This window comes from Myotis lucifugus, unplaced genomic scaffold (genome assembly GCF_000147115.1).
Source record: "Myotis lucifugus unplaced genomic scaffold, Myoluc2.0 scaffold_173, whole genome shotgun sequence".
NCBI classification, from domain to species: domain Eukaryota; kingdom Metazoa; phylum Chordata; class Mammalia; order Chiroptera; family Vespertilionidae; genus Myotis; species Myotis lucifugus.
Genome location: NW_005871221.1, coordinates 2579077 through 2594645, shown reverse-complemented (window position 1 = coordinate 2594645; position 15569 = coordinate 2579077). Strand labels below are relative to the sequence as shown.

General features: G+C 40.6%; 1 protein-coding gene across 6 annotated transcripts in view; it reads left to right on the top strand.

Moving 5' to 3' along the window:
• The first annotated feature begins 127 nt into the window (after positions 1–127).
• Positions 128–15569, top strand: part of RABGAP1 (RAB GTPase activating protein 1) — a 130689-nt gene continuing 115247 nt past the window's right edge. For 2 of the 6 annotated variants that reach the window (XM_023760148.1, XM_023760144.1), the window contains exon 1: positions 8693–9455. The gene's annotated coding sequence lies outside the window, so the exon portion shown is untranslated. Of the gene's footprint in view, positions 297–8672; positions 9456–15569 lie in introns of those variants that run through there. The other 4 variants (XM_023760146.1, XM_023760145.1, XM_006096285.3 and 1 more) reach the window with 4 other exon arrangements.

The following is a 15569-nucleotide window of genomic DNA, read 5'->3' as shown; positions in this document are numbered from 1 at the left end:
CCGGAAGGGCAGCCCTCGCGGACAGGGACGACTTCCAGGTCCCAGGGTCCTCTCCGCCAATCGGAAGGCTCGAAAGGCGACGGGGCCGCGAGAGGGACTTTCCACGCGGAGGGCGGAGTGCGGCTCGAGTGCTTTGGGTTCCAGGTGCGAGCCGTTACTCCTGAGACTTGGGGGTGCGGGGGTTCCTTAGCGTTTGGGGTTCTGGCTTCTCAGCGGCTCCTCTGAGCTGGACCTCGACCTGCCTACATGGTCCTGGCCTGCATGGGCCTGGAGGGCGCCTCCGCCCTGAAGCTTCGGTAAGTCTCGCCGGGGGATGTGGACTCGCCTTGTGGGGGGCCCTGAAAGCAAGTTCGCTCTCCTCGCGTTGGGATGTTGGTGTTCCCGGAGGTCTCGCATTCCCGTGGCTTCCTGTACGTACTGCTTGCTGACCGTTCCCAAATTTCTCTCGCCAGCCCAGACGGCTCTCCTGAGCTCCAGGGCCAACCGCCTACAAGACATCTTCAATTGAATGTCCTAATGTCAATGCACCCCCCCCCCAATGTACCTTTTGACCTTATCTCACGTTCATCTGCTTCTTATCTCCTGTGGTCCTTGTATAGATGAAGGGCATCATCCACGACGCAGCCCTGCCGACCAGGAAGCTTTGTCATCCTAGGCTCCTTTTCCTTCTCCTTGCCAATCCAATTGCTCCCTGGGGTCTCCGGGACGTATTGTGGTAGAACTCATAGTTAGTTAACATTTTAGTAATTTGTAAGTGTGAAGTTCTGGGGCATGAAGTACAGTCACAATGTTGAGTAATCGTCACCACTGCTATACCTAACCGACTTGATTTTTTTGCTTGTGGATAGCGTTTTCTCAGTACTATTGGTTGGAAAGACATTTATTTCCCCATTGAATGTTCTTGGCACCTTTGTTGAAAAATCAACTGACTATATATGTGAGGGTTTATTTTTGGGCTCTCTCTTCTATTACATTGAACTATATGTCTGTTCTAATGCTAGTAATATATATATATTTAAATATATTTTATTGATTTTTTACAGAGAGGAAGGGAGAGGAATAGAGTTAGAAACATCGATGAGAGAGAAACATCCATCAGCTGCCTCCTGCACACCCTCCTGGGAATGTGCCCGCAACCAAGGTACATGCCCTTGAGGTCGACGCTCTATCCACTGAGCCAAACCAGTCAGGGCTGTTTTGTTTTTTAATATATTTTTATTGATTTCAGAGAGGAAGGGAGAGGGAGAGAGAGAATCATTGATCGGCTGCCTCCTGCACGCCCCCTACTGGGGATCGAGCTGGCAACCCAGGCATGTGCCCTTGACCAGAATGGAACCTGGGACCCTTTAAGTCTGCAGGCGGACACTCTATCCACTGAGCCAAACCAGCTAGGGCAGTAACATAATGCTTTAATTGTTGCAGTTTTGTAGTATGTTTTTTGTTGTTAATCTTCCCCCAAGGATGTTTTCTCCTCCATTGACTTTTAGAGTGGAAGGGAGGGAGAGAGAGAGGGGTATAAGTAGAGAGAGATTGGTTGCCACCTGCACTCTCCCCACTGGGACCTGGGATCCAAACTGCAGCCCAGGTAAGTAACATCCACCAGCAATTGAACCCGTGACCCTTCCGTGTGCTGGCTGACACTTTAACCACTGAGCCACACTGTCCAGGCTGTAGTAAGTTTTGAAGTATGAGTCTTCCAACTTTATTCTTTTTCGAGATTGTTTTGGCTGTTCCAGGCCCCCTGAAATTCCATGTGCATTTGAGGGTCAGCTTTTACATTTCTGAAAAATAGGCTGTTGTAGTTTTGATAGAGATTGTTTTGAATCTGTAGGTCACTTTTGGTAGTATAGACAACTTAATTTTAAGCCTTCCTGTTCATGAATGCAGAATTACTTTCCATGTACTTAGGTCTTCATTAATTTCAGCAATGTTTTCTAGTTTTCAGGGTATATAATTATTTTTGACTAGAGGCCTGATGCAGGAAAATTCATGCAAGAGTAGGCCGTCCTTCCCCTGGCTGCCTGCGCCAGCTTCCCTCTGGCACCTGGGACCGGGCTGGCTTCCCTCTGTCCCAGTTTTGTCAGGAAGGACGTCCAGAATGACGTCTGGAAGATGTCTGGTCTAATTAGCATATTACCCTTTTATTATTATAGACTAGTAACCCTGCACACGAATCCATGTGCCAGTAGCTTGCTGCTGCCCCACCCTCCTGTAGCTCCCCGACCCCTTCATAGCTTGCTGCCCTGCCCCTTCCTGTAGCTCTCTGCCTCCCACTTGCTTCCTTGCTGCCCTGCCCGCTCCTGTAGCTCTCCACCTCACCTCCCACTTGTTTACTGCCCTGCCTGCTTGTAGCTCGCTGCCCCACCCTCCTGCTGATCTGGTCAGCATAATGACCATTTGCATATTACATCTTTATTATATAGGATACTATTGTAAGTAGAATTTCTTCCTTAATTTTCTTTTCATATTGGTGATTGCTGGTGTGTAGAAACAATTGCTTTTTGTGTGTTGATCTTACACCTTGCAACTTTGCTGAATTTATTAGCTCTAGTAACTTCTTCATTTTCTATATTTATGATTATGTTGCCTGTGAATAAAGATAGTTTCACCTTTTTGTTTTCAATTTGGATGCCTTCTATTTTCTTTCTTTTTAAAAGTAGCTCTGACGAGAATTTACAGTACAATGTTGAATAGCAGCAGGAATGTAGGTTTCCTTTACTTGTTCCTGATCCTAGAGGGGAGGCTAAACTATTTGAATACTGTTAGCTGTGGATTTTTCAAAAACACCTTTATCATATTGAGGAATTTTCCTTCTATAACTAGTTTGCTGAGAGATCTTAACATGAACAGGGATTGTTATCTTCAAGTGCCTTTTCTGTGTCAATTGAGATGATCATGTGTTCTCATACCCACACCCTTTAATTTTTTAAAATGTGATATATTACATTGAATTATGTTGAACCTCCCTTGCATTTCTCTGATAAATCCCACTCGGTCATGTGAATAACACTTTTAATATATATATTTTTAAATGATTTCAGAGAGAGGAAGAAAGGAGAGAGAGATAGAAACATCAATGATGAGAAAGAATCATCAATTGGCTGACTCCTGCACACCCCCAACTGGGGATTGAACCTGAAACCCAGACATGTGCCCTGACCAGGAATTGAACCGTGACCCACTTGGTTCATGGATCAACACTCAACCAGTGACACACACCTCCTGGGCTGAATAATCTTTTATTATACTGTAGGTGGTGGGGAGAATGTACTATGTACATTGGGAAAGAATGTGTATTCTGTTGTTGGATAGATTGTTTTTTATGTATCTGTTAGGTGTACTTTGTTTATTGTGATGTTCAAGTCCTCTACTTCCTTACTTATCTTCTATAGCTTGTTCTATTTATTATTATTATTACTTTGAAATATATTTTATTGATTTTTTTACAGAGAGGAAGGGAGAGGGATAGAGAGTTAGAAACATCGACGAGGGAGAAACATCGATCAGCCGCCTCCTGCACACCCCCTACTGGGGATGTGCCCGAAACCAAGGTACATGCCCTTGACCGGAACCGAACCCGGGACCCTTGAGTCCGCAGGCCGATGCTCTATCCACTGAGCCAAACCGGTCAGGGCTATTTATTATTGAAAGTGTGGTATTGAAGTTTCAACTACTGTTGAACTCTTTATTTGTCCCTTTAATTCTGTTAATTTTTTTCTTTATATATATTGTCTGTTATTTGTGTAAAAGTTTATAATTTTATATCATAATGCTTTATTGAACCGTTTGTTAATATGTAATGACCTTCTTTGTCTCTTGTAACCTATTTATTTATTTATTTACTTTTGTTGTTGTAACCTTTTAAAAAAAATTACATCTCTGTTTTGCATATCTCAGTATAACCAACCCAGCTCTCTTTTGGTTGCTATTTACATGAAATATCTTCTATTTTATCCTTTCACTTTCAACTAATTAATGTCTTCGGATCTAAAGTGAGTTTCTTCTAGCCCAGTTGGTGTAGCTTAGTGATTGAGCATCGACCCCTGAACCAGGAGGTCATGGTTGATTACCAGTCAGGGCACATGCCCTGATTTTGGGCTTGATCCTCAGTAGGGGACATGCAAGAGGCAGCCAATCAGTGATGTTTCTCTCTCATCATTGATGTTCCTATCTCTCCCTTCCTCTCTCTGAAGTCAATAAAAACGTATTTTTTAAAAGAATATTTAAAAAATAAATAAAGGGAGTCTCTTCTAGACTGCATATAGTTGGGTCATGGTTGTTTTTTAATCTATTCTGCCCACCTGTCTTTTGATTGAAGAATTTTAGCAATTTACATTTGAAGTAATTACTGATAAGGAAGGATTTCTTTCTGCCATTTTGCTATTTGTTTTCTATAGGCCTTATAGCTTTTGTGCCTTCATTTTCTTCATTATTGCCTTTTTCTGTGTTTATTTGATTTTTGTTATGTTTTGATTCACCTGTCATACCCTTCTGTGTATTTTCTATAGATACTTTCTTTGTGGTTGCCATGAGAATAACATTTAATAGCCCAAAGTTACAACATTCTAATAGAATTGATACCAACTTCAATACCATACAAAAACTCCTACTCTACAGCTCTGTCCCCTCTTCCTATTGATGTCATAAATTGCATCTTTAAACATTTGTGTCCAATAATATAGATTAATATTTTTATGTATTTCTCTTTAAGTCATGGAGAAAAAAAGTGTACCTTCAAGTCATAATTACTTGCTTTTATAATTGTCCATGTATTGACACTGAAAGGAGATCTTTATTTTCTCCTATGGCTTCTAGTTACTGTCAAGTGTCTTTTCAGGTCAACCTGAAGGATTCCCCTTAGCATTCTTGAAGGGCAGGTTCAGTGGTAACTAACAATAACAAACTCCTTTGACTTTTTTTAAAATTAGGGAATTTGTTAATTTCTCCCTCATTTAAAAAAAAATCTTTTTATTGATTTTCAGAGAGAGGAAGGGAGATGGGGAGAGAGAAACATCAATGATGTGAATCATCGATCGGCTGCCCGCCTCCCACCAGCGATCCAGAGATCCAGCCCACATCCTGGACATGTGACCTGGAATCGTGACCTCCTGGTTTATGGGTCAACACTCAACCACTAAGCCACACCAGCTGGACTCTCCCTTATTTTTAAAAAACAGTTTTGCTAGATAAAGAATTCTTTGTCAACACTTTTTTTTCTGTCAGCACTTGGAATATTATCAACCCACTACTTTCTGGCCTCCAAGGTTTAGGATGAAAAATTGGCTGTTTATCTTACGGAGGGTCCTTTGTATGTGATTAATCATTTCTTTCTTGCTACTTTCAAGATTCTTTTCTTTGGCTTGCTACAGTTTGATAATTATTCTTCCTCCCCTTTCTCTCTTCTCCTGGGATTCCCACAGGGGTATTTTGTTTCTCTTGACAGTGTCCAATAGATCCCTATGCCTCTGTTCATTTTTCTTTTTCTTTTTCTGTTCCTCAGATGGAGTAGGAAGTGCAAGGAACTCATCTCTCTACCTAGATAACAATTGTCCTGGCAGAATCTCAAGTAACTATTTTGGAACTCTGGAGTCTATTTGAAAACTTGCATTTTCCAGGGGAAGGCTTGGTTGGTAAATTGAGGTTCATTTCAGTGTCAGTCTTCAGTGTGATAACACCTAACCATCTCTTACCCCTTCAGCTTGTGGCAGGCAATCATCTTTACATTCAAGTGTGCTTGCTGGAGCCAGGATAGGAAATAAGAACCTTGTTCTCCAAATACTTGAGTTCTGTATTATATGACATACAACCTATGGTATGTGCTAGCCCAAAATGTTTGACTTCAATCTATTGAAACTTGAGATATAACTAGAAATCATATCTCAAGGAAATACAAGGTCTAGAGCAAGCATGTCAAACTCAAGGCCCGAGGGCCGCATGTGGCCCACAACGAATATGTTTGTGGCCCAGCTAATATAATTGTATGTAAGAAACATTTTAATAAAAATTTTGTAACTTGTTACAATATCCTGTTATACATAATTATTAATAACCAACTACAACGTTTGCTAATGACTGATTACTGTAAACATGTTGCATTCATTTCCCTTACTTGCCTTACCTGCAGGTGTACCATTTCTCTCCACTAATACTAGTAGCGAACATTTTAGCAGTTGATTGCCATGTCATTAGCCTTGTACTGACTTGTTTGGTATGCACAACAGGAAATATTTCACTTTTGGAGAACAAGAAAAATAGGTTTATTTGCGTTGCGCTTATTAATTTGTGCAGTTATTCAGTATCTGGTAAGTTAATGTTCAAGAAAAAATATTAATTTTTATTAAAATGCTCTATTATTTTGTTAACGATTACTCATTTATTTCAGCCCTTTGTATTCAGCATGTCTCTATCGAAATAAACCTATGTTTCTATGAAAATTGAAGCTTTGTTTTTTTGCAGCCCACATAAACTTAAACCTTGTTTATTTGGCCCATGTTAGTCTTTGAGTTTGACATGCTTGGGAGAGGAACAAACTCAGTGATGAGGAAGCAAATACTTGGATTCAGAAGGAGCTTAAAGTGGTCTAATTTCTTTAATAAGCCAATGTCTTTAAATTTTTTTCTTAAGGGCTAGATTAAGAAATACTGGGAACACTACTAGAAGCAATATGTGGCCCTGGATTTGATACTAACTTGGGAAAACTAGCTGTTAAAAAAATGTATTGCAGGTAACAGAAAATTGATTATAGTTAGGTATTAAATGAGAGGAAAATTTACTGAAATATTACTGATTTGGGAAAGCCAACAGGAAAAACATTGTTAGGTTGATATAAAATTTGAATATGATCTAGGAATTATATGAGAGGAAAAGTGACTGAAATAATGTATATGTTGTTCGTTGACTAAAGTAGATTTCTATACTGTGACCTCATTTTGAAAAACTATGTTGACACAGAAGGATGTATTAAAGTATTAACATTGGTGGTGGGAATGTGATATTTTTATTTGTTATTTTAGCGTGTGTGTATTTTTTTCCAAGATATACTATTCTGTAATAAAATTTTGTCTCAAAATTTTCTCTTAAGGTTTACATATATATTGGGGTGTACATGAGTCAAGAAGTACATGCATGCATGGTCACCAAAATATTAAAAGTGGTTGTCAGGAATTCAGGACATTTTACTTTCTTCCTAATACTGTATCTTTTAAATAGGTATTATTACTATATAAGTGTATACGGAGAAAAGGAACAGAACTATTTCTTGAGGGAGTTTAGCTAGTCTATTGTGACAGACAAGTCACAAAGAGGACTGTAACAGAACAGCTTTTGCTCTGGTTGATCTCGATTCAGTATCCACAGGAAAACATTGGGAATGAGTCATTCACCAGGAAAAGAGCATATGCTATTTGAATTAAAAGCAAAGAGTAAGGAAGAGGTTGTAGAATTATAAATTATCAAGACTGAAATAGCACCTTTAATCATTGTTTTTATTTCCAACTACATTGTAAACTTATTCAGGACAGGGAATTCAAAATTCTTTACTGTTGCAGCCAAAGGTAAACTGAGTGGGGGGGGGGGGGGGTGAAAGGATTAAGGAAAGACAGACAAGAGAATGAAAGCTGGGTCTCGGTGGGACGCTGCTCCCTGATGAGGAGACAGCGCCAGCACCCACAAGCCGCGTCTTTATTTTATAGCAGATGCCACGAGTAGGGGCATGATCACGTTGTTTACAGCATTCTTGTGAGTTCCAACCTCACTCAACTACATGCACCTGAACTCTAGCACAAGGCACGTGGGGCCATGTGTTTGGACCATAGGTTCAAGCTTACTACCACAGCCATTGGCTATGATTGTGCTGGGAGGGCACTGACCTCCAGCTGGGACTTGCAGGTGGCAATGAGAGGGCCCTGTCCCTTCATTAGTCCGAGGCTTGATCCTAGCCAAAACACCGTAGCCGCGCCCCATACTTTACATTGTCGTCGCTCCATATTCTACCTTTGAATGATTTTCAAATAAAATTCCAGCCGCATTTTCAAGTAACACTGAAACAACCTTGTTCATTTCTGTGCTATTCTGCGTGCCTCTAATAATAAGCTCAAGGCCTTGGACAGAGAGTCAGAAGTTTTACTTCTAGACTGAATTCTCTAACTTAGGTTGGGCTCCTTTGTAAAACGAGAAAAGTCAGGTTCTCATATGTTTGTAGTAAAGCCAAATAAGATATCCGGGACCCATCACTATCCTTGGCACATTCGTGCGCTCTCAATAAAGGCCAGGTGCGTTGACTAACACTGTTAAGCGCTGCTTTTGAAGAAGTACTCAACGTGAAAGGTGAGCAGAAGATTCCCTGCTCAAAAGGTGCTAGCAGCCTGCTTCCTCTCCCGCTCCCTCCTAATCCCTCCATCCCCGTCCTGCTTCCAGTCCCTGCTCAGCCACACAGCCACTACCTGTCCAAGCCCACCGGCCACAGGGCTTGTCGCCAGTGTAGACCCCGCGCAGGCGCAGGCTAGGGGCGGGCTCAAAGCCCAGGTGGGGCGTCGAGGAGAGGAAGTACGCCCTCGCCGCTTGTTGTTGGACCAATGGGGCGGCGCGGCTCAGCCGCGGACCTATGGCACGGGGCGGGAGGCGGGCAGAGAGCGGAAAAAGCCGCTCTCACGTGAATAGGGGGCGGGGAAGACGGGGGCTGGGCAGCTAGGGAGGCCCAGGCGACGAAGCCTCCCGGACGGCGAACTGCAGGCGGTGGAGGAGGAGACGGCAGGTCGGGTAGGGCCGCGTTTCCCCTCCTCCTCCTCCCACCTTCCCTCTACCAAGCCAGGGGGTATCCTCTGCGAGGAGCCAGCCTGTGGTCCCATCCCGCGGGCCTGGGCCGGCGAGACTGCGTTCAGCTCCCTCGAAGAGCCGTGTTGTGAGGGGAGCTGTGATTGGGGGGAGGGGAAGCTGCGGCGGAGGGGAGAGGGCGCATGCGCAGGTGGGAACGCTCTCGGCGCCCCTGCCCGAACCGGTTCCCCCTGTCTTGGGTGGGTGTCTGTCTGCAGAGTCTTACACTTGTGGCTGCCCCTCTGGGCCCCTAGCAAAGCCGGCTTGGCTTTTGACTTTAATGTTTTGGGCCAGGTCCTGTGTGGGCATCTGGCCTCTTCCTCCGCCTCAGTTTCTCCCTCTTGCCCCCAGGGCCCGTATCTGACTTAGGCTGGCCTCGGCCCTGGCCCGGCCCGTCTTCCTGGGCTGTGACTCATTTGAAAGACTTGCTTTCTTGTGTGGATCTGCCATCTCGTGCTGGCCTTACCATCTCATTTTCCCCGCCTAAACTTGAAGTGTCTGCGGCATCCCACTCGCCCCATCTTCTTTAAATATCTGCTCCCAATACTTCCTTGCTGTGGATGCAAACTTCAGGGTTTTAGGTGTTAAGCCAGAAAATAACCAGACTTCCAGGAATTCGCTGTCCATTGCCTGGTAGTACTTTGGTCAGTATCATTCAGACTGTTACAGTCTGCACCTGCTTTTACAGGCATTTCCATACTAGGGTTACTCGGGGGTTCTTTTAATTTATAGTGGAAGCAGAAGTAATCATGATACTGGTACTCACACTACTCGTTCTCCGTTAGTTCAAAGTCCTGTTCCAATTTGAATGTGAGATATTGTAGCTTTTGCTATTTTTATCAATGGAAAAAAAAATGCCAGGGATAGGTTTCATAATTATTTTGTTATTTTCATTCTAATAAACACCTGTATTCACATACGTGTGTGTGTGTGTGTGTGTGTGTGTTTCCAGCTGCTTTGTTTATTTAGGAAGTAAAAAACAATGGAGGGTGACTTGAACTGTGTCACATTAAACTGATGTTTGAAAAGTAGTTGAAAAAAGGCTTAGTTGCCAAGGAAGTGCACATTTAACTAAAAAAAAAAAAAAAAAAAGGACCTGTTGGTGGAGAGTGCTGTTTTATATATTTTGAAGGCTTTTAAGTAGTGTTTACTCAAACTGCAAATGAATAAGGGAGAGAATTCTTTGTGATCTTGCTTTGTAGAACTCAGTTTGCATTGGTAAATTTTGAATCCATGATTGATTTGTATGGGTAACATTTAAAATTCATAAGTGGCTTTAATAGGATTTATCAACTCAAATTTGTAATTGAACTGTTGCTATTTTTTGGTACATTTCCTTTTTGTTGTTTTAGTTTTATAATTCAGTTTACAGTTAATTAACTTGTTGGTGTTAAGGTATATATTTGTCTGGGTAGTTAACCTATAACTATATACACATTTTGGCCTTTTTTGGCATGGTGTTCTATTAGCAGTTTACAGGTGCTTAATCTGGATTAAGAGGTAATTTAGTGATACTGTAAAAGTGAAGGCACCTGCTTCTTATCTTGTCTACTGCATATTAAAAGAAGTGTATTCTGCATATTATTTACATGAGGGTGACATGATTTTCCACAAATATATATCAACTTTACAGCCCAGATTCTTTAAAGAAGTCATTGTCTTTTATTGAGTATATTTCCAGCTACTTTGCAGCCCAGATTCTTTTAAAGAAGTCATTGTCTTTTATTGAGAATGTGTCCAGCTAAAATAAAGCCTGCTTTGAAGGTCTCATCATTTCACAGTAATTGTTTTAACAAGTGACCTTTGACTGCAGGCTTCAGAAAATAATTCATTTAAATTGGTGCTACTGTTGAGTGTGCTGAGGTTTTGACATAGGCTGCCTATAATATCTGTGTAGTTTTCAATATAATCAGATATCATTAACCTTTTCAAGCATGTGGAATAAATGAATAAAACTCATATCTTTCTTGGTGATAAAACTCAAATATTAAAGACATACTAATTTAACCAACATAGATAACTCATAGTTGGGCATGACATTTAGGTGCTTTGTATGTAATTGCCTTGTTTTATTGGTTTTCCATAGTTAGGTCCCAAAGAAAGAAAATCCAAGGCTAAAATAAAGAGTCATGTCCATTGGTATATGTGAAAAAAAAAAAACAGTGTATCAATTTAACAGCTGTTTCATTTTGCAATAATTTGGTTACCTTGTTCTGTCCCTCCTGCCCTCTAGTTTTCTGATCATCCTCAGATCATTATTCTTTAGAAAACTTATAAGTCAAAACAATATTAGATAGACATTTAAACTTACATTGTAACCTCTCTTGTTGACCCTAACAGCTATGTTTCTCTCTGTGTGCAAAGACTGACCAAATATGGCAGTTTGCAAGTCATTGACACTTTAGTTTATAGAATTTAGCCTGGTAAGTTTTTCTCTTTCCAAAGCAATTGTAATACTTTGAGGTAGTCAACAGTGAGAATTTCTTAATGGTTCTTTATATCATAGTAGAGTTCTATAAGGCCTAACCTTCCCCCACCCCAATCCCTTTTTCTATGGATCACTAAATAGTAAAAGTAAAACTTGTTTTCAAGTTCATGCATGACATTAAATAGTGTATATTACCTTGGCTTTAAAATGTGAAGGAGTGTATCTTAACTATATTTTTGAAACTTCTTTTTCCGATTTTCCATTATTTATACATTTTGGTCATTATAACCATCAACCTATGGTTATAATTTTCCATTTTTCTGAGGGAAAGAAATTGATTTGCAGAATCTTTCTGAGGGGACATATTGTAAATATCATCAAGGGTATTAGAGACAGCATTTAAGGCTAAATTGGATTGAAAGTTGGGTATTTCTGTAATACTGTAGGGAAGAGGCTTGAGTTAATCATTTTAATATTTTTACTGTATAGGCAATAAACTCTATATGCCCTTGAAGTATGCTGATAAATGGATTCTGGCAATGTAAGAGTAGGAACATGTCACATAAACCCCTTTGCTGTGATACACGATTGTCTATGAATAGACCTCTGATATATCTGCAGAAGAGAAATGGTATGGTTATATCTTTATTGTACTTACCTGTTCAGTTCTCTGTGAATTGAAGAAAAGGGTGATTTCTGTCTAAAATTGTTCCCTAGCAGAAAGTTTTATTTTTGCTTTTGCTTGTGAGAAAAGATCTTTTCAAATAGTTTTAAAAACACCTGTGGAACTTGAATATTTATTAAAATTTTTAATATTATGCAGTGCCTATTCCAGTGCTGTTAATGAAGATGCTCAGAAAATGTTTATTGATTGCCCATACTTGTCAAATGTCCCACCATCCTTGTGAAACTGTGGACCAGGGTCTTTTGTTTTTATTTATTTTTTTATCAGAAAGTGCATGAAACATGTGTCTTTTGCCAAACATTTGTGGTTTGTCTATACACATTCCCCTGAAAATCATAGGTCATAGAAAGGAGAAACCATATTTATTGCATATATCTTAGGCTTTGGTTATCTATCAAATGATTTGCTTGCATGGCATTAAATTCACATAGTTTAAGGAGAAATGAGTAATATAAATGTTTCAGATTTGAGTGTAGACAGGTTGATACTCTAAATGGGATAGATTCGTTTTCTTCACTGTAGATGAGAAGAAAACATATGACTAATTTCCTAAAAGGAAGAAAAGTTTTTGAATGATTCTGTATTGCTCAAAAATATTCACATTTTTATATTTATAAAATGAATTATATTATGCTTTAGAAATTTGTTTCAGAATAAGTAAAGACAAGGTTACCTCTAAAAAATATCTATATTAACAAGGTCAGAAATACAATCTGACCTTGTGAATGAGTAGTACAATAATATTAAGCTGACTTTTCCTGTGTTCCCAGAGATAAGTGTCTGTTGTGGAAATGCCATCCGAATAATTTAAGTATTTCGTTTCAGAGCTACTGTGTTGAAGTGAAGCTTACCTAGAGTTCTGGGGACGGGGGTGGGAAGTGGGGAGTTCTGAAGTAGCCACAGGAACATGGGGGAAACCACTTATATGGGCTAGTTTTTTCAGGTGTCAACAGAATTGCACTTAATCAGTAGTGTTAAATGAGTTTTAGGTGCTTTTCATCTCCTGACCTTACATCTTCTGTCTTTCACTGACTAGAGGTATCAGTATATAGAGAGGAGAGTGTGAACTTTAGAATAAAAATGATTTAGATTTCCCAAGTCTGCCACTTACTGAGTATATTATATAACTAAAGGTAACCTACTTAATGACTCTGAGACTCAGTTTCTTCACTTGTAAAAATGGAACTAATGCTTCCATCAAGGATTAGGACTTGAAAGCACCTGGCATCCCTGCTCCTTTCCTGGATACTCTCATTCACGAAATAATAGAAAGGGTTCAGTCCCCTCATTTTACATATGAGAAAACTGAAGCTATAATATCATGTATTGTATATCAAAAAGGACTAAGAAGTTCAACTCTCAGTTGTTGTTTTTTTTTAAAACCAGACTGTTGACTTTTAAAAGTCTTAATGAAGCTTGATTATTCATGAGAAAGTGAGAAATAACTCTGAAAACATTGGCTGTCTTCTTTAGGCACTTTACTGATTTTGTGAGTTTTATTCTATTAAGTTACAACCAGTCTTTAAAAACTTTTATTGACCAATGAATGGATAAACAAAATGGTGGCATATACATACATTGGAATGTTATTGAACCTTAAAAAGAAAGGAAATTCTGATACAGGCTACAACATAGATGAACTTTGAAGTGATATAAGCCAGCCATAAAAAGACAAATATTGGTATGATTCCACTACTTATATGAGGTCCCTGGAGTAGTAAAATTCATAAAGATAGAAAGTAGAGTATTGGTTGCCTGTGGGAATGGGAGTTATTGTTTAGTGAGTGTTATTGTTTAGTAGGTGTTATTTCAGCTGAAGAAGATGAAAAAGTTATAGCAATGGATGGTGGAGATGGTTGCACAACGATGTGAATGTACTTAATGCCACAGAACTGTACATTTAAATATGGCTAAAATGGTAAAGATTATGATGTTATGTATATTTAAGCACAATTTTAGAAGATTAAAATTTTAAAAATATTTTAAAAATTAAAAAACTTAATACTTTTGTCTTACAAATTCCTATATTCCTAAGGTGTTTATTTTTTTTAGTTCATCTGGAATTGAACTAAAAGAGTAACTCCATAGTTTAAGGAAGTAAATTGTCACAGGCATTATAGGTTAAATTTTGCCTGACTGACTTAGATAAAGTGGTTTAACTTGCCTAAGTGCTATAGGCCCAAAATTAATAAGTTTTTTTTCTTTTGTTTTTGCTTTTATAAGCTAAGCTAAAATTATTCAGAAAGCTTACATTAATATGGTTCTCAAAGAATTACTTTAGCCCTCAAATTCAGAGTCAGACTTAAATGAAGACACACATCTATTGTTTAGCAGTTAGTGTGGTGATGGAAAGGAATTTATTTTTATAAATAAACTAGAGGCCTGCTGCACAAAAATTTGTGCACTCGGTGGGGGGAGGGGCTCAGCCCGGCCTGTGCCCTCTCGCAGTCTGGGACACCTCGGGGGATGACCACCTGCTGGCTTAGGCCTGCTCCCCAGGGGATTGGGCCTAAGCTGGCAATCAGACATCCCTCTGGCAGCCCGGCAGCCCTCGGGGGATGTCCACTTGCCAGCGGGGAACAGACCTAAGCTGCAGTCGGACATCCTTAGTGCTGCTGAAGAGGCAGGACAAGCTCCCACCACCACGGCTGTACTGGCAGCCATCAGCCTGGCTTGTGGCTGAGCAGAGCTCCCCCATGTGGGAGCGCACTGACTACCAGGAGGCAGCTCCTGCATTGAGCGTCTGCCCCCTGATGGTCAGTGTGTGTCATAGTGACCAGTCATTCCCAGTGTTTCTGCTGTTAGGGTCAGTTTGCATATTACCCTTTTACTATATAGGATAGAGGCCTGGTGCATGGGTGGGGGCCGGCTGGTTTGCCCTGAAGGGTGTCCCGGATCAGGGTGGGGGTCCCGCTTGGGTGCCTGGCCAGCCTGGGTGAGGGGCTGATGGCTGTTTTCAGGCTGGCCACACCCCCTTTAGGGTGGGGGTCCCCACTGGGGTGCCTGGCTAGTCTGGGTGAGGGGCTGAGGGCCGTTTTCAGGCTGGCCGGCGACTGAACCTCCCAGCCTCTCCTTTTTTTCTTTATTTTTTTTATTCTGGGATTTATTTACCTTCTATAATTGAAACTTTGTTGCCGTCACTGGATCTGAGAGCCGGCTCCTACTCGCTCCAGCTCTGAGGCCACGGCCTGCTGAAAGCAGGTATCTGGGGTTTGTTTAGCTTCTATAATTGAAACTTTGTTGCTTTCGGAGCTCAGAGCCGGGCGCGGCAGGCGGGGAACCTTGGCTTCCTCCATCACTGGAGAAGCAAGCCTCCTGCTCGCTTCAGCTGCATGGCTGCCGGACTCCATCTTGGTTGGGTTAATTTGCATATCTCTCTGATTAGCCAATGGGAGGCATAGTGAACATATGGTCAATTACCATATTTGTCTATTAGATAGGATAAGAAGGGATGATTTTCTGTTGAGTTTTATTAGATTTTCCCACCCTTCCCAGCGATAGGCTGTAAGAAATTTATGTGAAAACTAATGCAGGGAAACAAACTTCAGAGCCAGAAAAAAATTAAAAGGCTGAGATTAACATGGTGCAATTTAAAAAATACCATATCTTCTCTTGCACTCTGCTTGATTAGTTTTAAAGGACTAC